The following is a 25,764-nucleotide window of genomic DNA, read 5'->3' as shown; positions in this document are numbered from 1 at the left end:
ATCCATGTCCCTCGTGCGTAAATACTAATCTCGGTAATCCCTTGCACTGGTCGACAACCACTTTGCATTTACATGTATTGTTGGTTGTAAAATCAAAATGTGCCCTTGAAAATGTAGTACCATCTAAGGCTGTATTTGAAATTACATTTATTTTTCAAATATTCTGTCGATTTTGTTATTTTACTTATATAGGCTATATTTTATTTGCCGTCATATATTAAAAATAAGAATTCTGTGTGTGATTGTGTGTGTGTTTGTATGTGTGTGTGTGTGTCTGTCTTCAAAGATGTGAGTAACTTGGTGCAAGATTACGGGGTTCAGCATAACCCCCAAGATTGGCGATTGTTTTTGCTGATGTGTCTAGAAATGACTTGAAAGCGGTGTATTGCATAATGGCAATAAAGTTTCATCAGCACTTTTGGTTACATTCAATGGATAAGAAGCAAAAATATTAATACATGGTCCTGCTACTGGAGACCCTCAAATATCAAGGACATGAGTATGTTTCGTGGTTATTTAAAAGTTGTTGCGCTGCTTATAGTTTTGCAATCTGGTCTCATAAAATAATGTTTTTTCCTGGGTGCATGGGACCGTAATGTCAAAGAATGTGATATGAGACAAGTGTTTTTGCTGGAATGAATACTGTTAAGGAAGAAAACCATAAATTTTTATGAATAGTAATGACTCCGCTCCATATCACGTTAGGCCTGATGAACAACTTTGCAAAGGCCCTTGATAAACTGGGTGAGACTCAATCGTTGGAATACTTTTTCTCAAGATAAGAGAGGCCATGTTGAGAGATGGCGTTTCCTACAGTTCACCAAAGAAATAATAGATCATTAAACAGTAACATTCTCTGTTCACAGTTTCTTCAAAAAAATAAAGATCTAATAATCCGCCATACGGATATTGCAACCCACTCGCCAATTTATTGACATTGTAGTGGGGTTTCAAGCACAGCACGAGGCTTTTCCGTTGACCATAATCGTGTGTTTTGTGTGTTAACATGACTGAAAAGGCGGAACCATGCCTCGTCTGCATAGAAGCTGACGTAAAGAATACCACTGATATTCCTCTCGGTAAAAAATGTAAATCATGTGAAGTAACGGATTCGCTTTCATGGTCACGCCTTTCAGTTCTTCCACTCCTGTCATTTTATAAAGGAAGAATTTCAGTTTTAATAAACGTTTTTGGGACAGCGACAAAAAAATTTTTTAAAGAATTTTCTTTTTAAAATTCAGTCTTGATCGCACCTCGTATGCTAAAAGAACATAGGTGACTGGCTTCGGTCATATCACATGACCATCATCAGACCTGTAATTTAATTTAGAAAGTAATAGAGCCCTTACTAGATTGACAATAAAATATGAAAAAAATGCTTATAAGGATAAAATACAATAAGACTTGTTATACCCATGGCATCCTTCGAAGATGGTAGGTGGGGCACTCTTCTCAACTGCTGTGATGTCGACTGGTGCCAGCAAGTGACGGGCATACGCTTAAATACGAAGATGCTCCGCCTACCTCTTCTCCCTCTACCTCACGTCAACCAGTCAGTGCAAAATGGGTTCACATAATCGTTAAAACGTAAAAAAAAGCAAAGTACAATAATACCATAAAAATAGTTACGCATAAAATATCTCTTTACAACCATGGAACTACTTAAATATTGTATAAAATATCAATTGAAATCTTTAAAATAACTGTACAGACGATGTATACTCACTGTGCCCTCTATGGACTAAGGTGGTACTACACAATGGTTTCAAAGTCAACGATGTTGCGAAGGTCTTTGGCACAGCGACATCATTAACTTTATTTGGCACTGGTGATATATGTAATAATGAAATGATCAGTTGCAGAGTGGTATGATATTACATACATTTTTTAAAAGTTAGTATAAGACAGACAGACTGAATCTAGCATAGGTGTATACTTGCAGTCGAACCACAACTCACATATCGATATGATGCCGCAATGTCAAAGACCTTCACAACATCGTTGACTCTGAAACCATTGTGGTAGTACCATCTTAGTCCATAGAGGGCACACTGAGTATACATCGTCTGTGCAGTTATTTTAAAGCTTTTAATTGATATTTTATAAAATATTTAAGTAGTTCCATGGTTGTAAAGAGATATTTTATGCATAACTATTTTTATGTTATTATTGTACTGCCTACAGGAAAATTAAAGAGACCTTTGGAGATAAGAGAACCACTTGTATGAACATCAAGAGCTCAGATGGAAACCCAGTTCTAAGCAAAGAAGGGAAAGCAGAAAGGTGGAAGGAGTATATAGAGGGTCTATACAAGGGCGATGCACTTGAGGACAATATTATGGAAATGGAAGAGGATGTAGATGAAGATGAAATGGGAGATACGATACTGCGTGAAGAGTTTGACAGAGCACTGAAAGACCTGAGTCGAAACAAGGCCCCCGGAGTAGACAACATTCTATTGGAACTACTGACGGCCTTGGGAGAGCCAGTCCTGACAAAACTCTACCATCTGGTGAGCAAGATGTATGAAACAGGCGAAATACCTTCAGACTTCAAGAAGAATATAATAATTCCAATCCCAAAGAAAGCAGGTGTTGACAGATGTGAAACTTACCGAACAATCAGTTTAATAAGTCACAGCTGCAAAATACTAAATCTAATTCTTTACAGACGAATGGAAAAACTAGTAGAAGCCGACCTTGGGGAAGATCAGTTTGGATTCCGTAGAAATACAGGAACACGTGAGGCAATACTGACGTTACGACTTATCTTAGAAGAAAGATTAAGGAAAGGCAAACCTACGTTTCTAGCATTTGTAGACTTAGAGAAAGCTTTTGACAATGTTGACTGGAACACTCTCTTTCTATTTCTAAAGGTGCCAGAGGTAAAATACTGGAAGCGAAAGGCTATTTACAATTTGTACAGAAACCAGATAGCAGTTATAAGAGTCGAGGGACAAGAAAGGGAAGCAGTGGTTGGGAAGGGAGTAAGACAGGGTTGTAGCCTCTCCCCGATGTTATTCAATCTGTATATTGAGCAAGCAGTAAAGGAAACAAAAGAAAAATTCGGAGTAGGTATTAAAATCCATGGAGAAGAAATAAAAATGGTGAGGTTCGCCGATGACATTGTAATTCTGTCAGAGACAGCAAAGGATTTGGAAGAGCAGTTAAATGTAATGGACAGTGTCTTGAAAGGAGGGTATAAGATGAACATCAACAAAAGCAAAAGAAGGATAATGGAATGTAGTCGAATTAAGTCGGGTGATGTTGAGGGTATTAGATTAGGAAATGAGACACTTAAAGTAGTAAAGGAGTTTTGCTATTTGGGGAGCAAAATAACTGATGATGGTCGAAGTAGAGAGGATATCAAATGTAGACTGGCAATGGCAAGGAAAGTGCTTCTGAAGAAGAGAAATTTGTTAACATCGAGTATAGATTTAAGTGTCAGGAAGTCATTTCTGAAAGTATTTGTATGGAGTGTAGCCATGTATGGAAGTGAAACATGGACAGTAAATAGTTTGGACAAGAAGAGAATAGAAGCTTTCGAAATGTGGTGCTACAGAAGAATGCTGAAGATTAGATGGGTAGAGCACATAACTAATGAGGAAGTATTGAATAGGATTGGGGAGAAGAGAAGTTTGTGGCACAACTTGACCAGAAGAAGGGATCTGTTGGTAGGACATGTTCTGAGACATCAAGGGATCACCAATTTAGTATTGGAGGGCAGCGTGGAGGGTAAAAATCGTAGGGGGAGACCAAGAGATGAATACACTAAGCAGATTCAGAAGGATGTAGGTTGCAGTAGGTACTGGGAGATGAAGCTTGCACAGGATAGAGTAGCATGGAGAGCTGCATCAAACCAGTCTCAGGACTGAAGACCACAATAACAACATTGTACTTTATTTATTTTTTTTTTTTTTTACGTTTTAACGATAATGTGAACCCATTTTGCACTGACTGGTTGACGTGAGGTAGAGGGAGAAGAGGTAGGCGGAGCATCTTCGTATTTAAGTGTATGTCCATCAGTTGCTGGCCCCTCACTCCCACCCTTAAGTACCTTGGCGTCACCCCCGCCCGTCGCCTCTCCTGGACTTCCCATCTCTGGTCAATCCAAGCCAAGGCACGCTCCCGACTCCGTCTCCTTAAGCTCCTTTCTGGCCGTACGTGGGGTCTAGACCCCTCCACCATCCTCCACACCTATAAATCCCTCATCCGCCCTATCCTTTGTTACGCCCATCCGGCCTGGATCTCCGCCCCCCCCCTACCTTTTATAATTCCCTCCAAATCCTTGAACGCCATGCTCTCCGCCTCGCCTATCGCATCCGTCTCCCCTCCCCCACGTGGATCCTGTATGATCTCATCCCCTTCCCCCACCTCCTCCTCTTCCTTGAAAGGATGCGGATCCTGTACACCTCCCGCAAACTCGATCCTCCTCATCCACTTGTCTCACCCATCCTCTCCCACCCCCGCCCGCTGCCGCGCCTGTATTCCCACATCCCACCCGGTCTCCATCTCTCCACCCTCCTCACCCTCTCCCAAGGTGGCTTCCGCCAGCTCCCCCTCCCTGATGATGTCCTCCTCCCCTCCATCTACTCCTCCTGTCAACTTTGATCCTCCCCCCCCCCCCCCCACTTCCTGTGTCCTTTCCTTCAGGGACCCTCGCTCCCTTCTCTTTCCTTTTCCCCCATCCCCTCCCTCCTTCCCTCTTCCCCTGGGCTTCCCCTCCACCTTCCTCCCTTCCCCCTATCTCCCCTGCCCATGGCATCTGCTCTCTCCTCTCCCTCTCCCACCCCCCCTCCTCCTCTCTTGGCAGGTCCCCGGACTCGTACATGGTTAGTGAACATTCGCGCGCCGGAGATCAACGCCTCGTGTTCTGTGTGTGCCGTCGTTTTGTGCTTAAGTGTTATTAGTTTTGTGCACCTACGTTCATGTGTGACAATTTTCGTCTCTGTCTAAGTGTCTGAACAATTTTATCTTGGACTCAACGCCCGTGAATGGCACCTTGTATTTTAAACAGTGTTTGTCTCCGTTTCTATGTCCACCATGTTTTTTCTCTAAATGTCTTCATTTGTATATTTGTGTTTCTCTGCGGCCAAAGAGCGGCGTAGTATGCTGCTGCAGGCCTGCCTGTAATACAGGTTTTAAAATAGCAATAGTATAACACGTCTTATTGTATTTTATCCTTATAAACATTTTTTCCTGTTTTATTGTCAATCTAGTAAGGGTTCTATTACTTTCTAAATTAAATTACAGGTCTGATGTTGGTCATGTGATACGACCGAATCCGGTCACCTATGTTCTTTTAGCATACTGAATTTTAAAAAGGAAAAATTGTTTTAAGAATTTCAATGTTTGGCAAACCGCTTTATGCGTGGTTAGAGGCCCCATATCTTTTTCTTGTGCCGCCTTGCGCAATGATTTTGTTTGGTTCCGCTGTGTAATCAGTAATACCCAACAACTTAGTTTAGTTTAGGAGGTCTCCCAGTGAATTCGGCACCTAACACTAAGTCTGTCCCTCGAAATTTCTTAATAAGCTGACGAACCGCATTACAATGGGGCAGAGTGGTTTACGCGGATCATTTTTGTTTCTTTTAGCAAATTTCTCCTGCACTAAATCTGTGTATTTAAACAGCTTTCATCAACGCAATCAATTAATTGTTACGCAACAGTAGAACGAAATAAAAACAATCGCGTGTCTATTACAAAACGGCTCTGCTAACTTGTATTCTCCCAAATTTATTTCGAACTTCTAACGTAATCTACATCCGTCGCACGTAGCCACTTTTCGAACGCAATTTATCTCCATGTCTAAAGTCCTTTTTGGTTCGAGTTATTTTTTATATTTTCTCGGACGAATACATAATTCGTTGTGTACAGACTGATTTCACTCATGAAGAATCTGCTGCAGCGAGTCACTATATAAGCTCCGAAATTTATCTTTGATCGGTTTCGTATTTTCAAAAGGCGCAAATTTAGTTTAACACTTGACAAAGCATCCTTTTGCCGAAGTTGACTCGCTGATCAGAAGGAGTGCCAACCTGGACATAGACAACCCGTTACCCGGACCCTTCTTCCATATCAAATATAGGATTCTTGCGCAGGAAATATGAATAATGTGTTCAGTCACAAAAAAATCGTCAGTTATGAAATTACACGATGCAAGGTGCACATCGTTTAATACATTGTGTACGTCTACTGTTGAGAGGGCTGATGCACAATGTTCGTTACTGTTGTTTGAAGGTTAGTGGTTAAATTTCAAAATTCGCGATTTAAACGGGGCAAGATAAGATGAAAAAGAATGAAAAACCTGCCAAAAGATCCGGGAAGAACTTTTTTAGTGCTGTGTTTTCAGGAAACGTTTATTATTCACTCCATAATTAGCGCACGACGTCACACAACGCGCACATTTGTTTGTACACTTCAAAGCACTTCAGAGAGACAGTATAGTACGAGACGACGAAAGATGAAGCTTATTATCTAGAGTCAGATACCAGAGTTTAAAATAATTAGACATATGTGAGGTACTAAATTTAAAATAATTTATAGGATGGTTATAATCCAAATTTTCGCTACTTGAGTCAGCGCAGACGGCATACTACACTACTGGCCATTAAAATTGATACACCAAGAAGAAATGCAGATGATAAACGGATATTCATTTGACAAATATATTATACTAGAACAACATGTGATTACATTTTCACGCAATTTGGGTGCATAGATCCTGAGAAATCAGAACCCAGAGCAACCACCTCTGGCCGTAATAACGGCTTTGATACGCCTGGGCATTGAGTCAAACAGAACTTGGATGGCATGTACAGGTACAATTGCCCATGCAGCTTCAACACGATACCACAGTTCATCAAGAGTAGTGACTGGCGTATTGTGACGAGACAGTTGCTCGGCCACCATTGACTAGACATTTTCAGTTGGTGAGAGATTTGGAGAATATGCTGCCCACGGCAGCAGTCGAACATTTTCTGTATCCAGAAAGGCCCATACAGGTCCTGCAACATGCGGTCGTTCATTATCCTGCTGAAATGTAGGGTTTCGCAGGGATCGAATGAAGGGTAGAGCCAGGGTCGTAACACATATGAAATATAACGTCCACCGTTCAAAGTGCCGTCAATGCGAACAAGAGGTGACCCAGACGTGTAACCAATGGCATCCCATACCATCACGCCGGGTGATACGTCACTATGGCGATGACGAATACACGCTTCCGATGTGCGTTCACCGCGATGTCGCCAAACACAGATGCGATCATCATGATGCTGTAAACAGAATCTGGATTCATCCGAAAAAATAACATTTTGCCATTCGTGCACCCAGGTTCGTCGTTGAGTACATCATCGCAGGCGCTCCTGTTTGTGATGCAGCGTCAAGGGTAACCGCAGCCGTGGTCTCCGAGCTGATAATCCATGCTGCTGCAAACGTCGTCGAACTGTTCGTGCAGTTGGTTGTTGTCTTGCAAACGACCCATTTGCTGACTCAGGGATCGAGACGTGGCTGCACGATCCGTTACAGCCATGCGGATGAGATGCCTGTCATCTCGACTGATAGTCATACGAGGCCGTTGGGATCCAGCACGGCATTCCGCATTACCCTCCTGAACCCACCGATTCCATCTTCTTCTAACAGTCATTGGATCTCGACCAACGCGAGCAGCAATGTCGCGATACGATAAACCGCAATCGCGATAGGCAACAATCCGACCTTTATCCCAGTCGGAAACGTGACGGTACGCATTCCTCCTCCTTACACGAGGCATTACAACAACGTTTCACCAGGCAACGCCGGTCAACTGCTGTTTGCGTATGAGAAATCGGTTGTAAACTTTCCTCATGTTAGCACGTTGTAGGTCGCGCCACCGGCGCCAACGTTGTGTGAATGCTCTGAAAAGCTAATCATTTGCATATCACAGCATCTTCTTCCTGTTGGTTAAGTTTCGCGTCTGTAGCACGTCGTCTTCGTGGTGAGCAATTTTAATGGCCAGTAGTATATTTACCGTTCGGGTACCCAACTTCATAGGAATTATGTTCAGACTGTGTGCTGCAGGATTCGTGTCGTTATGGTGTTAGTGTCATGACTTGCTACTTGGCTCCGGTACTGGTACGGTGACATAGAGTTGAAACACAAGCATGAGTGTGCATTACAATTGCAGTCAACATGGGTCTAGACAAGGAGTGCAGAGTTTTATTCGTAAATCTGTCTTATCAAAACAGAAGCAATACAGCTGTTCCTCTTCGCGGGTATCGACGCATTAAGGGAAAACGGAGACGTCCTGTTCCCGCAACGGGATTGAATTAACTGGCAATTTGAGAATTACTCCTGGGAGAGGCCGACACTCAGTAGTGGCACAGTTTGTTGGGTAGTTACTGTTGCTATGGCTGCGAATACTGAACACATTGTGTGTTCCTCAAGCAGTGCACTACCTGTAACGCGACAGCTGAACATGCCATGGTCCACTCTGTTCGAAAAGTGCTGCGAACTGTAACTGTTGTGAAATGGTATCCAGGTTGTTTTTTATGCAGACAGTCGTCACCTGGAACGTAAACATGGCAGGCAATTAAAAAATATTATCCCCTAACGTGGAAATTAAAATGTATTTCTTTGAATAGTTTGTTCGTTATTTTTCTTCCTCCCACAAAGTTTCATTGTCGTACGATGACCCGTTTTGCATGGCGGTCCTCTCAAGTAGCGGAAGTTTAATTGTAACCACCCTGTACATTTCTCATTACCTCGTTCAAGGGTAGAGGAAAAAAACTGTAATGAAACGATTTTCACCTGATGTACCCACAGGGTTCGAAATGCATCGCCTGGTTTAAGGCATTGTCATTCATTCTGTGTGTTCAATACAGTGACGTCCACAACTCCAAAACATGGATAAAATAGGACATTTGAAAGCAGTGAAGTAGGCTACCGATCTACTGGGTACTGACCACAACAGGGCATACGCCAAGTCGTGTCAGTAGATCAGGCTAGCGGTTAATAGTTGGACCAAGCAAGTTCTTTGATATGTGTGAGGACATAATGGCCTCTTAGTAGACAGCACTAAAGGAGTATTGAAAAAGCGATATTTGTGTGTACAGTGTAGGTCAAGACCATAGTAGGGGAGATCTTAATACCGCACCGAGCAGGGTCGCGTGGCGCTTAGCGTACTTGAGTCGCATTCGGGAGGACGACGGTTCAAACTTGCGTCCGGCTATCCTGATTTAGGTTTTTCCTGATTTCCCTAAATCGCTTGAGAAGTACGCCAGGATGGTTCCTTCAAAAGGGCACGGCCGATTTCCTTCCCCATGCTGCCCTAATCCGAACTTGTGGTCCGTCTCTAATGACCTCGGGACGTTAAATACCAATCTCCTCCTCCTCCTCCAGCCGCCGGAGTGGCCGTGCGGTTCTAGGCACTACAGTCTGGAGCCGAGCGACCGCTACGGTCGCAGGTTCGAATCCTGCCTCGGGCATGGATGTATGTGATGTCCTTAGGTTAGTTAAGTTTAATTAGTTCTAAGATCTAGGCGACTGATGACCTCAGAAGTTAAGTCGCATAGTACTCAGAGCCATTTGAACCATCTCCTCCTCCTCCTCCTCCTCCTATATAGCACCCCTGTGGATACCAAGTGACTGGTGTCATGTTTATGACTTTGGTGAGGATTTCGACCCTGTCCTCTTAATGGTTGACTTTCTACGATTAATTGATATTTTATAAAATATTTAAGTAGTTCCATGGTTGTAAAGAGATATTTTATGCATAACTATTTTTATGTTATTATTGTACTGCCTACAGGAAAATTAAAGAGACCTTTGGAGATAAGAGAACCACTTGTATGAACATCAAGAGCTCAGATGGAAACCCAGTTCTAAGCAAAGAAGGGAAAGCAGAAAGGTGGAAGGAGTATATAGAGGGTCTATACAAGGGCGATGCACTTGAGGACAATATTATGGAAATGGAAGAGGATGTAGATGAAGATGAAATGGGAGATACGATACTGCGTGAAGAGTTTGACAGAGCACTGAAAGACCTGAGTCGAAACAAGGCCCCCGGAGTAGACAACATTCTATTGGAACTACTGACGGCCATGGGAGAGCCAGTCCTGACAAAACTCTACCATCTGGTGAGCAAGATGTATGAAACAGGCGAAATACCTTCAGACTTCAAGACGAATATAATAATTCCAATCCCAAAGAAAGCAGGTGTTGACAGATGCGAAAATTACCGAACAATCAGTTTAATAAGTCACAGCTGCAAAATACTAACTCGAATTCTTTACAAACGAATGGAAAAACTAGTAGAAGCCGACCTCGGGGAAGATCAGCTTGGATTCCGTAGAAATATGGGAACACGTGAGGCAATACTGACGTTACGACTTATCTTAGAAGAAAGATTAAGGAAAGGCAAACCTACGTTTCTAGCATTTGTAGACTTAGAGAAAGCTTTTGACAATGTTGACTGGAATACTCTCTTTCAAATTCTAAAGGTGGCAGGGGTAAAATACAGGAAGCGAAAGGCTATTTACAATTTGTACAGAAACCAGATGGCAGTTATAAGAGTCGAGGGACAAGAAAGGGAAGCAGTGGTTGGGAAGGGAGTAAGACAGGGTTGTAGCCTCTCCCCGATGTTAATTAATCTGCATATTGAGCAAGCAGTAAAGAAAACAAAAGAAAAATTCGGAGTTGGTATTAAAATCCATGGAGAAGAAATAAAAATGTTGAGGTTCGCCGATGACATTGTAATTCTGTCAGAGACAGCAAAGGATTTGGAAGAGCAGTTGAATGGAATGGACAGTGTCTTGAAAGGAGTCAGTGCTGGTCCAGCCGGCTTCTTAAGGAGCATCACAGCTGGGTTCTTTCCTCCTCTTCCTCATCATCATCTTCCTTTCTAGAATTAGGTTGTTGCCTGTTCCGAACTCACAAACAAAATTATTCCCATCTCTTTCTAGGTCTTCCAGTATCTCTTTTTCACATTCGGCTTGTAGCTCAGGATCTTCTGAGGGCTTCTGTGACGTGGCATTCTCATTAGCTGTTGTCTCCAACCTTCACGATATTTTTGAATTTTTTCATTCATATTGTAAAATTTCCTGTTCTAATACCTTCGTTTCTAATCGTATCTCTTCTTGTGCAGCCCTCGGCTTTCTTAGGAAACTCGTCAATGCTGTATGATTTTTTTATTTTTATTTTTTTGTGGTAACCCAGCATTCGCCATTAGTTTATAGAATTTCCTGATGGTTTCTTTTTGTTCTCTATGGCCCCATGTTCCGCTTATGGTACCACAGAAAGCTTGGATTTTGTGCATTTTATTTTCAACATCATAATCAAAATCAAAACTTACAGTGCAGCCTAAATAAGAGAACTGAGGTACTTGTTCTGAAAATGAATTATCCAAAACAATTTTTGATCTGACTGGATACTTTCCTTGGAATGCAATTATTTTTGTTTTGTTGCTAGAAATTTAAAAATTTTTTCATAAATCGGGGCCACAGTCACAATATATTTCTTCAGTCAGTACCGCCATTAGACTGTTGCTTATTTACAGTGCTACAGGTCACCAGCATTGTGAAGCCTAATGCAGGATTGGCTCAGGTGACTGTTAACATAGGGGGGTTATGTAGGGATTTTACTAAAGAGGATCAGGTAGTGATTGTGGGTAGGGCTGGTAATAGTACTGATAGGGATGGGGAGTATGTCATAGATGGTGACCTGGAAAAGATAGCCACTCAGACTGACAACACGAATGTGCATTTCGTGGAACTGTTTCAGCGTCACGATCGGCCTCATCTTAATACAGCCGTCAGGCGTAATACCATGAGACTTGGGGGTGCGCTGACGACAGAAGGCATGAGTCACATTTCAGTGGTGTCGGTGGAGTCTATCAGCAGGGCTGGTTTCACTAGACGTGGCCTGCTCCTCAACAGGTATGGAAAAGGGAGGTTGGCAAAGTTTATAGGTGACAGCATAGGTGGGGGTGGTGGGATCACTCATGGGAAAATTTCCTTAGTAGTGGGTGTTAGAGCTGTACCTTTTTTAGATAGAAGTCAGCTGATGAGTATTCCTGCTTAAGGGAAGTCTCTCTAACAAAGAAACCACTTTCGACAAAGCTTAGGTATCCGATTAATGAGGGAATTAGTATATTTCATCAAAATATACAAGGTATTAGAGATAAAGTTAGTGAACTGCTTATAGATGTTGACTCTTAAATTATTGGTATATCTGAACACTTCTTAAATAAGGAAATAATTCAGAGGCTTCCTTCACCAGGATACAGGTTGGCTGGCAGCTTTTCTAGTAGCTCTTTGCGGTGTGGGGGGTAGCCATGCATATGAAAAACGGTATCCCATTTGAGTCAATTGATGTTTCAAAGTACTGCACGGAAAAAGTGTTTGAATGTATGCAGGTGTGGTTAAATTGAATGGAGCTAAACTTCTAACTGTTGATATTTAGAGATCCCCAGACTACGATTTCACAACATTTTTGCTAAAGCTAGAGGAGGTTCTTGGTTCACTTTATAGGAAATACAAAAACTTAGTTATATGTGGTGACTTCAATATTAATTGTGTAAGTGATTGTGCAAGGAAAAGGATCCTGGTGGACCTCCTTCATTCATATTATCTTATGCAAACCGTATTCTTTCCAACGAGAGTGCAAGGGAACAGTAGAACAACCATAGACAACATTTTTGTTCATTCCTCGTTACTAGAAGGGCATTCTGTTAGCAAAAAGGTGAATAGCCTTTCAGATCATGGTGCACAAATTTTAACTCTAAAAGATTTTTGTGCTGCAACACATGTTAAATATAGTTATCAACTTTTTAGGAAAGCTGATCCAGTTGCTGTAGAGACCTTTGTAAACCTTATCAAGGAATAAGAGTGGCAAGATGTTTATAGTGCTGATACAGTAGACGATAAATATGATGCTTTCCTCTAGACTTTTCTCGTGCTCTTTGAAAGTTGCTTTCCATTAGAACGTTCAAAACAGGGTCTAGCACAAACAGGCAGCATGGGTGGCTGACTAGAGGGATAAGAATATCCTGTAGAACAAAGTGCCTATTATATCAAAACGTTAGAAATAGTCAAAATCTAAATGCAGCAGCCCATTACAAACAGTATTGTAAGGTGCTTAAAAAAGTTATTAGGAAGGCAAAAAGTATGTGGTATGCAGATAGAATAGCTAAGTCTCAGGATAAAATTAAAACCATATGCTCAGTCGTTAGGGAGTGGCTGGTGTGCAGAGACAGGTCGAGGATATAGAATCAGTGCGTATTGGGAATGTCCGTGTTACTGATAGGTCGCATATATGTACAGTATTTAATAATCACTTCCTGAATATAGCAGGTAAACTAAATAGAAACCTAGTCCCAACAGGGAATCATATAGCGCTCATAGAAAAAAGTGATCCGAGACTGTTACCTGAAATGCTCCTCCATGATACTGACAAGAGGGAGATTGAGTTAATAATTAAATCACTAAAGGCCAAGAACTCTTATGGATATGACGGGGTATCTAGCAGAATACTGAAGTATTGTTCTATGTATGTTAGATCAGTACATAGCCATATCTGTAACTTTTCCTTTAGGAGTGGTCGGTTTCCTGACCGATTAAAGTACTTGGTAGTGAAGCCACTTTATAAAAAGGGAGACAGGGATAATGTTGACAATTATAAGCCTATTTCTATGCCATCGGTGTTTGATTATGTCATCGAGAGGGTTATATATACAAGCTACTGGAGCATTTAAATTCACATAATTTGCTGTCAAATGTACAGTTTGGTTTTAGAAATGGTTTAACAACTGAAGATTGTATATTCTCTTTTCTCTGTGAGGTTTTGGACGGATTAAATAAAAGGTTGCGAACGCTTCTTTGATTTAACGAAGGCTTTTGACTGTGTTGACTACAAAATATTAGCTGCAGAAGTTGGACCATTATGGAGTAAGGGGAGTAGCTTACAATTGGTTCGCCTCTTACTTTAAGAACAGAAAGTAGAAGGTAATTCTGCGCAATATTGAAAGTGGTAGTGATGTTCAGTCCCAATGGGGCACTGTTAAGTGGGACGTTCCCCAAGGGTCGGTGCTGGGGCCACTGCTGTTTCTTATTTATATAAATGATATGCCTTCTAGTATTATAGGTGATTCAAAAATATTTCTGTTTGCTGATGACACCAGCTTGGTAGTGAAGGATCTTGTGTGTAATATTGAAACAGTATCAAATAATGTAGTTCATGAAATAAGTGCGTGGCTTGTGGAAAATAATTTGATGCTAAATCACGGTAAGACTCAGTTTTTACAGTTTCTGATTCACAATTCAACAAGAGCCGATATTTTGATGATACAGAATGGGCATATTATAAACGAGACGAAACAGTTCAAGTTACTATGCGTTAGGATAGATAGTAAGCTGTTGTGAAAAGCCCATGTTCAGGATCTTGTTCAGAAACTAAATGCTGCTTTATTTACCATTAGAACAGTATCTGAAATAAGTGACAGTTCAACACGAAAAGTAGTCTACTTAGCATATTTTCATATGCTTATGTCATATGGTATTATTTTTTGGGATAATTCTTCTGATCCAAAAAGGGTATTTTTGGCTCAAAAAAGGGATTGTTCGAGCTATGTGTGGTGTAAGTTCGAGAACCTCTTGTCGACCCCTATTCAATAGTCTGGGAATTCTGACATTGCCCTCACAGTATATATTTTCTTTAATGTCGTTTGTTGTTAGCAATATTAGCTAATACCCAAGAGTTAGCAGCTTTCACTCAGTTAATACTAGGCAGAAATCAAATCTGCATGTGGAATGCACTTCCTTGACTCTTGTGCGGGAAAGAGTGCAGTATTCTGTTGCATCCATTTTCAATAAGCTACCACAAGAACTCAAAAATCTTAGCAGTAGCCCAAACACTTCTAAGTATAAACTTAAGAGTTTCCCCATGGCTCACCCCTTCTATTCTGTCGAGGAGCCCCTGGAAGAGCTGAAAAATTCAGCAAATTCCAGTGTTACATTATTAATTTTCTTTATTTAAACTTACGAATTGTCGCCTGAATACGTTTCTTGAATTTCATTTTATCTGTTTCTACTGTCGTGTTATAATTTCATGTATTGACTCGTTCCATGACCATGGAGACTTCTCCTTAATTTGGTCCCACGGAACAATAAACAAATAAATAAATAAATAAATAAATACACATACATATTCATCAAGTGTTTTAAGTGTTAGGCAATTTATAACACTAAAAACACTTTGTAGCCGAAATTATGATTGTGTAAGTGTAAAATTAACGCTGTAAATAAACAACAGTCTAATGGCGGTACTGACTTCAAAGAAAGAAATTTTAAACATGTACATTTTCCGTTCAGGTGGTATACCGGTCTTTGGGGGTCATCTTCATTCTTTTGAAGAATAACGATGTCGTTAGGAAGTAAAAGTACATTCAGGTATCCCTTATTCGCTATCTTAACCTCTTTGTTTACTTTACATTTCCGTTTGAGAAGAATGAAATGGTAATACTAAAAACGGTAGATGGTAGCCCACACCCTTGCTTAACACATTGGTTAATAATTATTTCTTCTAATCGACTCCTACTTGTGTTTGTTACAATGCGTGTAATTTTTTAAGACTTTTCAAAATGGTTCAAATGGCTCTAAGCACTATGGTACTTAACATCTGAGATCATCAGTCCCCTAGACTTAGAACTAGTTAAACCTAACTGACCTAAGGACATCACACACATCCATGCCCGAGGCAGGATACGAACCTGCGACCGTAGCAGCAGCGCGGTACCGGACTGAAAAGCCTAGAACCGCTCGGCCACAGCGGCCGGCTAAAGACTTTTCACTACCTCTTTTAGGTGATAATGATATCCATATTGAGACATAATTTTCCATAGACTATCACGGCTCACACGGTCAAAAGCCTTTTCAAGCTCGGTAACGGCCATATGTGCTTCTGTATTAAATTCTATGTTTTTATATAACTTTTTAAATTAGAAACACATTGTCTGTGCATGAATGACGTGATCTAACCCTCGCGAGACCTAGAGGGTGGTTTCCTAAGCCGTACAAAAGGAATTCAGTACTGGTGGTACGTGAAACGCAGCACAGAGCTGAAAGAGGCTCTGTGCCTGTGGCATAGAACAGTCATTGACTGCTGCAGTGGCCTTGCATCAGCGTCTCGCTCCAGTTGCAGTGACTGCCACGTGCACGTGTTTACAGCAGCTGCTAGGTGCTCGCTTCGCGCGTTGCACATACGTCGGCGGTGGCAGCGTGCTGAGCACGTGGCGCCGTTTCCGGCCGCCGACAGGTTACTGCTTTGGATGGCATCGGGTCCGCAGCGCGTGCAACTGTATGGGCCCTGCAGGCCAATCGCTTTCGTCTTCCTACGCGCCTCGTCAACGGCTAGCGGCATGTTCTAGTATTGCTCGGATTTGGTGAAAAACCGCTGAAGCCTGTCAGCGTGAAAACCAACCGTCGCTCTGAAAAATTATGCTAAATGTTCAGTTAAATTTTGGAACAAGGTCTGAAACGGAGATTTTAATGTCGACGGTAGTGATTTCGCAGGCACGATGGGAAATTCATTGAAAAGTTCATGAAACGAAAAGAGAGGAAAGGCTTCAAACTTAATATTCTTGAAGCGTTAGAAATTATCAAACAACTTTCTTTTAAAGACGGTTCCATTTTTAATGAACAGTTGCAGTTACAAAATAAACTTTTTTTAATGATATAACGCCGTCCCATAGAAATGCCGAAAGTTGACTCCTCTTTTCCCTCAGAGTTGACTCTAAAATATCGTTTTCTTCTCTCTTTCTCATTTGTTGTTGTTGTGGTCTTCAGTCCTGAGACTGGTTTGATGCAGCTCTCCATGCTACTCTATCCTGTGCAAGCTTCTTCATCTCCCAGTACCTACTGCAACCTACATCCTTCTGAATCTGCTTAGTGTATTCATCTCTTGGTCTCCCTCTACGACTTTTACCCTCCACGCTGCCCTCCAACACCAAATTGGTGATCCCTTGATGCCTCAGAACATGTCCTACCAACCAATCCCTTCTTCTAGTCAAGTTGTGCCACAAACTCCTCTTCTCCCCAATCCTATTCAATACCTCCTCATTAGTTATGTGATGTACCCATCTAATCTTCAGCATTCTTCTGTAGCACCACATTTCGAAAGCCTCTATTCACTTCTTGTCTCTATCATGTATCGTCCACGGTTCTCTTCCATACATGGCTACACTCCATAAAAATGCTTTCAGAAACGACTTCCTGACACTTCAGTCTACACTCGATGTTAACAAATTTCTCTTCTTCAGAAACGCTTTCCTTGCCATCGTCAATCTACATTTTATATCCTCTTTACTTCGACCATCAACAGTTATTTTGCTCCCCAAATAGCAAAACTCCTTTACTACTTTAAGCGTCTCTTTTCCTAATCTAATTCCCGCAGCATCACACGATTTAATTCGACTACATTCCATTATCCTCGTTTTGCTTTTGTTGATGTTCTTCTTATATCCTCCTTTTAAGACACTGTACATTCCGTTCAGCTGCTCTTCCAGGTCCTTTGCTGTCCCTGACAGAATTACAATGTCATCGGCGAACCTCAAAGTTTTTATTTCTTCTCCATGGATTTTAATTCCTACTCCGAATTTTTCTTTTGTTTCCTTTACTGCTTGCTCAATATACAGATCGAATAACATCGGGGATAGGCTACAACCCTGTCTCACTCCATTCCCAACCACTGTTTCCCTTTCATGGCCCTCGAGTCTTATAACTGCCTTCTGGTTTCTGTACAAATTGTAAATAGCCTTTCGCTCCCTGTGTTTCACCCCTGCTACCTTCAGAATTTGAAAGTGAGTATTCTAGTCAACATTGTCAAAAGCTTTCTCTAAGTCTACAAATGCTAGAAACGTAGGTTTGCCTTTCCTTAATCTTTCTTCTAAGATAAGCCGTAGGGTCAGTATTGCATCACGTGTTCCAACATTTCTACGGAATCCAAACTGATCTTCCCCGAGCTTAGCTTCTACCAGTTTTTCCATTCGTCCGTGAAGAATTCGTTTCAGTATTTTGCAGCCGTGGCTTATTAAATTGATGGTTCGGTAATTTTCACGTCTGTCAACACCTGTTTTCTTTGGGATTAGAATTATTATATTCTTCTTGAAGTCTGAGGATATTTCGCTTGTCTCATCCATCTTGCTCACCAGATGGTAGAGTTTCGTCAGGACTGGCTCTCCCAAGGCTGTCCGTAGTTCTAATGGAATGTTGTCTACTCCCAGGGCCTTGTTTCGACTTATGTCTTTCAGTGCTCTGTCAAACTCTTCATGCAGTATCATATCTCCCATTTCATCTTCATCTACTTTCTCTTCCATTTCCATAATATTGTCCTCAAGAACATCGTCCTTGTATGGTCCCTCTATATACTCCTTCCATCTTTCTCCTTTCCCTTCTTTGCTTAGAACTGGGTTTCCATCTGAGCTCTTGATATTCATACAAGTGGTTCTCTTTTCTCCAAAGGTCTCTTTAACTTTCCTGTAGGCGGTATCTATCTTACCCCTAATGAGATAAGCCTCTACATCCTTACATTTGTCCTCTAGCCATCCCTGCTTAGCCATTTTTCACTTCCTGTCGATCTCATTTTTGAGACGTTTGTTTTCCTTTTTGCCTGCTTCATTTACTGTATTTTTGTATTTTCTCCTTTCATCAATTAAATTCAATATCTCTTCTGTTACTCAAGGATTTCTATTAGCCCTCTTCTTTTTACCTACTTGATCCTCTGCTGCCTTCACTATTTCGTCTCTCAATGCTACCCATTCTTCATTTTCTTTACCCCATTTTTGTCAATCGTTCCTTAATGCTCTCCCTGAAACTCTCTACAACCTCTGGTTCTTTCAGTTTATCCAGGTCCCATTTCCTCAAATTCTCACCTTTTTGCAGTTTCTTCAGTTTTAATCTACAGTTCATAACCAATAGATTGTGGTCAGAGTCCACATCTGCCCCTGGAAATGTCTTACAATTTAAAACTTGGTTCCTGAATCTCTGTCTTACCATTTTTTTCATTTATTAAATTGTAATTGTTTCGTACAAAAAAGTACCTGATACTTGTTGTTGCATTCTTCTACATAATTTTTAATTTTGCATAATACGAGTTACTGATGTATTAGATTATCGCTTATGTGTTCTTTAAAATATTTTTTTCTAAATTAAGCAGCTGCTATCTTCGACTGTTACTGATGGCGCGACTTGGTTCGTGTCCTCGTTGTGGCAATTTCGGACTGTGAGCCTCTTTGTCTGATGCCAGATCCATTAACTGTTTCCTCTTGCAGCCCTTAGTTGCGTGCACCGTGCTACGCCAGGCAGCTGTAGTCTTAGTAGCTGTATGACAGTTTCAGTGTCTTTAATTTTATGTGGTTTTAATATTAACTTCTTAATGAATTATTATATGAGAGCATTATTGCTCTTAAATTTGTTCTTCAGTTACTACGTGTGAGTAGAGTCTTCTTATAATCACCCAAGACAAGAACTTCCAAATCCTAACAAAAAGTGACGAAATTTATGTTGAATAAACTGATATGACAACGCTGCTGCTTCGAACTGCGCAAATCATCAGACTGCGTCACCTCGACTTACCTTTTAGCTGTAAATATAGCGAAAGATAGCAGAGGAGTGTGCTGCGAAGTAAAGCAAACGCATTTCTTATCGAAGCAAAATAGTGACAACACTTCAGGTAACGCGAGGAAAGCCAGTACTGCAGCAAACATGTAAAGCCACTTGGTTGAAAGTACAAACAAAAGAAATCTTTTAATGCACTGAACTGACGACCGCGAATTGTGATAGAAAGATGTATTAATGTTCCAAAATATTATCTACAGGATAGACAATCTCTTATGGGCGACTGCAATTCATCCCAAAAAACTGCAAAATACTCGTCCGCGGTGTAGTTAACATGAATAAAAAACAATACAGTGAAAGCTTTCTTTCTACTTTAAGTCGACAGAGAGGCATGAGTTTCAGTGCTACCGGTGTTCCCGGATGGGTTCAAATGGCTCTGTGCACTATGGGACTTAACATCTCAGGTCATCAGTCCCCTAGAACTTAGAACTATTTAAACCTAAGGACACCACACACATCCATGCCCGAGGCAGGATTCGAACCTGCGACCGTAGCGGTCGCGCGGTTCCAAACTGTAGCGCCTAGAACCGCTCAGCCACCCCGGCCGGCCGTTCCCGCATGTGTTAATCGTAACTGGATATCGTCGTCTGATCGCCAACGTGACACTGAACTGATCAAAGGAATATCGTTTTCGTTATGCACTGCCCAAAATAAAAATTAGTACACACGTTTAAAGGTTTCAAATTCACTCAAGATATATTGTTGCAACCTGCATATGGAGTAGATGAAATGATTACTTTTACATATCCTGACCCATGCTGAAACACCAATATTCGTGATGTAGCCTGCGCTGGCGGACGTGCAGTCAATCGCACAGATGGCGTGTATTGTCCTGGCGCATTTAATGCCAAGCCTACTCGACTAACTCACATAGCTCTGTAAGAGTTGTTGGTTAACGACTCGGACGAGTCACTTCTCGTCCCATCATGTCCCACAAGTGCTCGATTGGAGACGAGTCCGAAGATCATGCCAGCCAGTGAAATTGCTACATGTGTTGCATGCCGCGTTAAGTTTCATGGGCAGTATGTGGGGAAGCATTATCCTGTTGGAACAACACATTACCTTCCTGTCGCAAAAACGCCAAAAGAACGGGTCTAACAACTTACTGCACGTATCGAGTACTGGCTAGCGCACCCTCCAGGAACGCTAAAAGCGAACGAGAACTGTAGCTGATTGCACTCCAGAACATAAGCCCTGGATTGGGACCAGTGTGTCTTGGACGAATGCACTCCAGACAGTGCTCATCAGGTCTACATCGCACGCACGTACAACCTGCATGCTGGCAGAAACTTCTTTGATCACTGAAGACCATGACGCACCATTCCAAGTGATCCTCTGACGTCACCGGTTGATACATGAACGCCGATGCTGTGGCGTGAGTGGAAGAGGGGCTAGAGGTAGCTTGTAGTTAGGTTGATGGCCAACAGTTTCGGTTCATTTTGTAAGATACAGTACAAATTGTACGTTCATTGTCGCAGCAATGGACTTCGCAGTTAACTAACGTAAATAAAAAAGTACACAGTAATGTGATTTTATTCCTATTACCTCCTTAAGCTGGCTTCTGCGACCCCGGGTTCCCTACCTCAAATTGTTCGTTGGAGCATCCTCCATATCCTGTTAAATTTTTGCACGCTCTTGGAAACACTCAGGCTTCGCGCACATGCCAGCGATAAAAAAATCTCAGTCACAAAATTTTGTCTGGCGTGTACATTCGGCAGAAACAGGACGTTAAAGAGTGGCAATCTGGCAACACTGTAACCACATGTATACACTGTAACCACATGTATACACGTAAGGTTGTGCTCTACATTTGGTGCAGTGGATGGAGTTTTTGGTTAGCATGCAAGAGGTCGAGGGTTCGATCCTGGGTTCAAAAATGTTTTCTGTTTAGTAAATGTAGTCCAAGTGGTACGGTATCTGGCATCTTAATCGTCAACAGCGATTGCAGTGGGTCCTCTGGAAAACATTTGCACTTACGTACGACAATCGTAGAAATGGAATAGTGGTCAGCTTGGAAAGATGCACTTCCCACGTTGTGGACTCGAATTTATTGGTACCACTTCCTCTACTAGAAGCGAAACCTATTTTCTTTGTACCCTCCTCTGATGGTCACATAGATTCGTACGAAGTATTATTCTTGCCTCGTTCAGGTCCATTACATTTCGTTAGAACCTTGCGTTACCAGTAGGACTAGAAACGTGCTTTGCAAATAATGTCCAAACTCGGTTACTATTTGTATGTGTTATCACCATGGTCCCATTAATTGTTTTAATTGTCTATTTCTTATTTGTCTAACCACGTATTTGTTGTGTACAGCGTTACAAAATGTTGTAACTTTAGGGTACATGTGACACAAGAAACGGTGTATATTACAGTATGAAATGTCAGAATGAAATTAGCAAATAAAAAAAATGCACCCCAACCCAAGATGGAACCCTCGACCTACTGCATGCTAACCCACAACTCTGTCAACTGCGCCAATGGTGCAGCACGATTAAAATTGTGATGTCAGAGGTACTTACCATACGTGTTGTTACAGTGTTGCCAAACTGCCACTCTTTAACGTCCTTTTTCTGCCGAATATACTCGCCAGACGAAATTTTGTGAAAGATATTTTTTATGGCTGGCATGTGAGGAGTCGCGGTGCGAAGCCCGAGAGCGCGAATTTCGCTTCACCCTGTTCAATGTGCCCTCCATCAGCGACACGAACAATATCACATCGGTACTCAAATTCCTCCCATACTCGGGCAAGCTTGTCCATCGTCACTGATGTTATGGCATTACGGATCCGGTTCTTCAATTCTTCCAGGTTCTTTGGGAGTGGTGGTACATAAACGTTGTCTGTAACGAAACCCCACAGGAAGAAGTCTGAGGGTGTGAAACCTGGTGACCGTGGAGCCCAGCTGAGACATGCTAAGTCGCCAGCTCCTTGACGACCAATCCAATGGTTCGGTAGAGTTTCATTCAGATATTCACGCACTTGGAGTCTCCAGTGAGGGGCTGCCCCGTCTTGTTGGAAAATGAAGTTGTCTTCGTGCAGCCTCGGAAACAACCAGTTTTGTAACATAGCGAGATACTGCTGACTGTTAACCGTGTTTCCATCAAAGAAGAATGGGCCTTAAACAGACGATCGGGATATCGCACAAAAAACATTGACTTTAGGCGAATCTTGTACATGTGGGTTCTGTAGGCCCAAAATTCGAACATTGTGTTTGTTTTCCTGAGCACTAACATGAAACCTCGCTTCACCACTGAATACGATACGTTGTGCGAAAGTGTTATCATTGTCAATAGCATCAAGAATCTCGTTACAAAATGCCACACGTTTGCGTTTGTCATCAGGACACAGAACTTGTAATTGCTGTAACTTTTACGGCATCATAACCAACCGGCGTCTCAAAATACGTCACGTTTTTGTTGTAGACAATTGTAACTTCCTACCGGCACGACGAGTTGATTTTGAAGGAGTGTGTTGGAAAGCAGTTTCAATTCGTGCAACATTTTCTTCAGGAACACGAGGGTGGCCAGGACTCTTTCCTTTACATACACATCCTGTATCTAGAAAATGTCGATACCATCTGCGAATGTACCACGCATTCGGAGGTTCAATTTGGTACCTCAACCTGAAAAGTCTTTGCAATATAATCAGGGAATTGCAGTTCGTTAACTCGAGAACACAAAATGATTTCTGCTGCGGAGTAGCCATTTTAAACATATGACGGTTACTAAGCAGAAGACAACTGACATCTAGCGGCTATTAATATAAACTAGACTGTGCATTCGTTTCTCCAATAGCCGAGCCGAGGCGCAGTGATCTATGGTCTAGACATAATATATGTATAATGTGTGTGTGTGTGTGTGTGTGTGTGTGTGTGTGTGTGTGTGTGTGTGTGTCTATGTATTACAAATGTAATCCAACGATATATTAATACAGTATGTCTAGGAAGAACTGTGAAGTAAAAGTGTATTTACAGTTAGATTTTCCTGTCGGTGTTGTAGTGGGCTGAATACGCACCACCTACATTTTTATTATATTTCCCTCAACAATAAAATTATTCTCCAAAATTGGAGATAGTCGATTGACTGTGCATCGTCCTTCTAGAGATATGAGTGAAGTACAGTGGAATCAATGCGTGAATCGGGCGGATATATTTCTACATATAATGAAGTTTAATTACAGGAAATGTACTCGTAATTGCGAAAATGGGCCACCTTCGGTTGTATATCGGAATGACGATAATACAGGTCCGCAAAAAAATATTTTTTGAAAGTTGTTTGAAAGTTGATAACTGACATTTATGTACTTTTCAGCGCTGATTTCAAAATTGCAATCCATTTTTTTTTTCTATCACGTCAGGTTTTTTCACAAAAAATTTAAGCAATTTATCACATTTTTTCCAAATTAAAAAAAAAAAAATTTATTTATAAATCATGTTCTAAACTACATTTCTAGTAAACTTCCATTTCTCTTTAAGCTCTTAAGTCCTTATAATAACGCTTTCGCTTTCTGTCGAAGGTTCTTTTATCGCTTTTCCGACTGTGGACTCCTTGCGGATCATCTCTTTTTATCATCCAGCAGTAGTCCGTTACCATGTTGACGTTCCATCTTGCTTGATATCTTCTTTCCATTTCTTTGATGTTTTGGTGGAATCTTTCGCCGTGCTCTTCACTTACATCACCAAGGTTTGCAGGGAAGTAGTCAAGATGTGAGGAGCATATTCTATTTTGAAATGTGCCGTAACTCCAGGAACATCACTGCAAAACACCAGGTCACCTTCTTGAGAGACGAAAGATTCAAATTCCTTTTCCATCGATCGATACCAAGAAAAGGATGTACCCGGTGCCAACATATGTTAATCATTCAATCTAGATCCTAAAACCCCTGCCGATTCTTCAGAAAGGCCTAGGTCTCTAACTAAATCGTTCAGTTCAAATTGTGAGAATGGAATGGGATCGGTTGTGCCAGGATCGTATCAATCTCTGTCTTTTTCCCTATCCCTATGCTGAGCGAATGGCTCGTAATCATCTATAACATCCGAAGAATATGGAGGAGAGGGTATTGGTACTTCAGGAACAGGCCGAATGGCGGATTCAATGTTAGGCTAACAAATATCCTTTTTGTTTTTCAAATTGAAACCTCGTGCTTTGCAAGAACAAAAATAGCAGTCATCACTATGATTTTTGGGCTCCCTCCAAACCATTCGTATTCCAAAACGTAAGGACTGATGGTTCAAATGGCTCTGAGCACTATGGGACTCAACTGCTGTGGTCATAAGTCCCCTAGAACTTAGAACTACTTAAACCTAACTAACCTAAGGACATCACACACATCCATGCCCGAGGCAGGATTCGAACCTGCGACCGTAGCGGTCGTGCGGTTCCAGACTGTAGCGCCTTTAACCGCTCGGCCACTCCGGCCGGCCGTAAGGACTGCTTTTTACATTGAAACCATTGTCTCAGTTCTTCAGCACACGCTGAACAAAATTTGTGTGGAGCCCAAGGCCTATCTTGATCGCCTATCTATGTACCAAAATAGGCGAAATATACGTTTTCAACAAAATCGGAAATGTTTCTTCGTTGCTTTTTAACGGTATAGTTACCACAAATGTAGCAGAAGCAATCTGGCGAGTTTATACATCCTCTGGTAGCCATTGTCCATTGCCCTTAAAACAATTTCACAACACAAGAAAAGAGTCACTGCTTTCAAGCACTAGTGACAACAACACGTGAACAGCACAGAGCGAAGAGGTACTGTGAACTGAAGGACAATAGCAGAAGCTCACTGCTTGGTGATGGCGGTGGAGGGGGCAGCGCTACAGACAGGCACTGACATGAAAATACTGCTGGTTTCTGCTAATTAGTGTTCATTTTACGTATATCTAGTATAAAAACGGCTAAATAACTATTTATGGAGATCCTAAAAACCAAAATTCAAACTCACTAGAGCGCTGAAATATCGAAAAAAGATAAAACTAGACTAGCAGTTTGTGAAATAACTGTATTTGACCCAATTTTTTCAATATTTTCCCCAAAATCAGCGTTGGAAACACTATAAAAATCACTTATTACATTTGAAACAATTTTTATGTCGCAGACCTGTGTAATCAAAATTTGTGCCG

The 25,764-nt window shown here is 41.5% G+C and overlaps 1 protein-coding gene across 1 annotated transcript in view; it reads left to right on the top strand.

Moving 5' to 3' along the window:
- Positions 1–25,764, top strand: part of LOC126455783 (angiopoietin-related protein 6-like) — a 1,041,335-nt gene that overhangs the window by 285,900 nt on the left and 729,671 nt on the right. The gene's annotated exons all lie outside the window — the stretch shown is intronic.

Source organism: Schistocerca serialis, chromosome 1 (assembly GCF_023864345.2).
Source record: "Schistocerca serialis cubense isolate TAMUIC-IGC-003099 chromosome 1, iqSchSeri2.2, whole genome shotgun sequence".
Lineage (NCBI taxonomy): Eukaryota > Metazoa > Arthropoda > Insecta > Orthoptera > Acrididae > Schistocerca > Schistocerca serialis.
The sequence above is the reverse complement of the archived record's forward strand: the minus strand, read 5'-3'. Positions and strand labels throughout refer to the sequence as shown.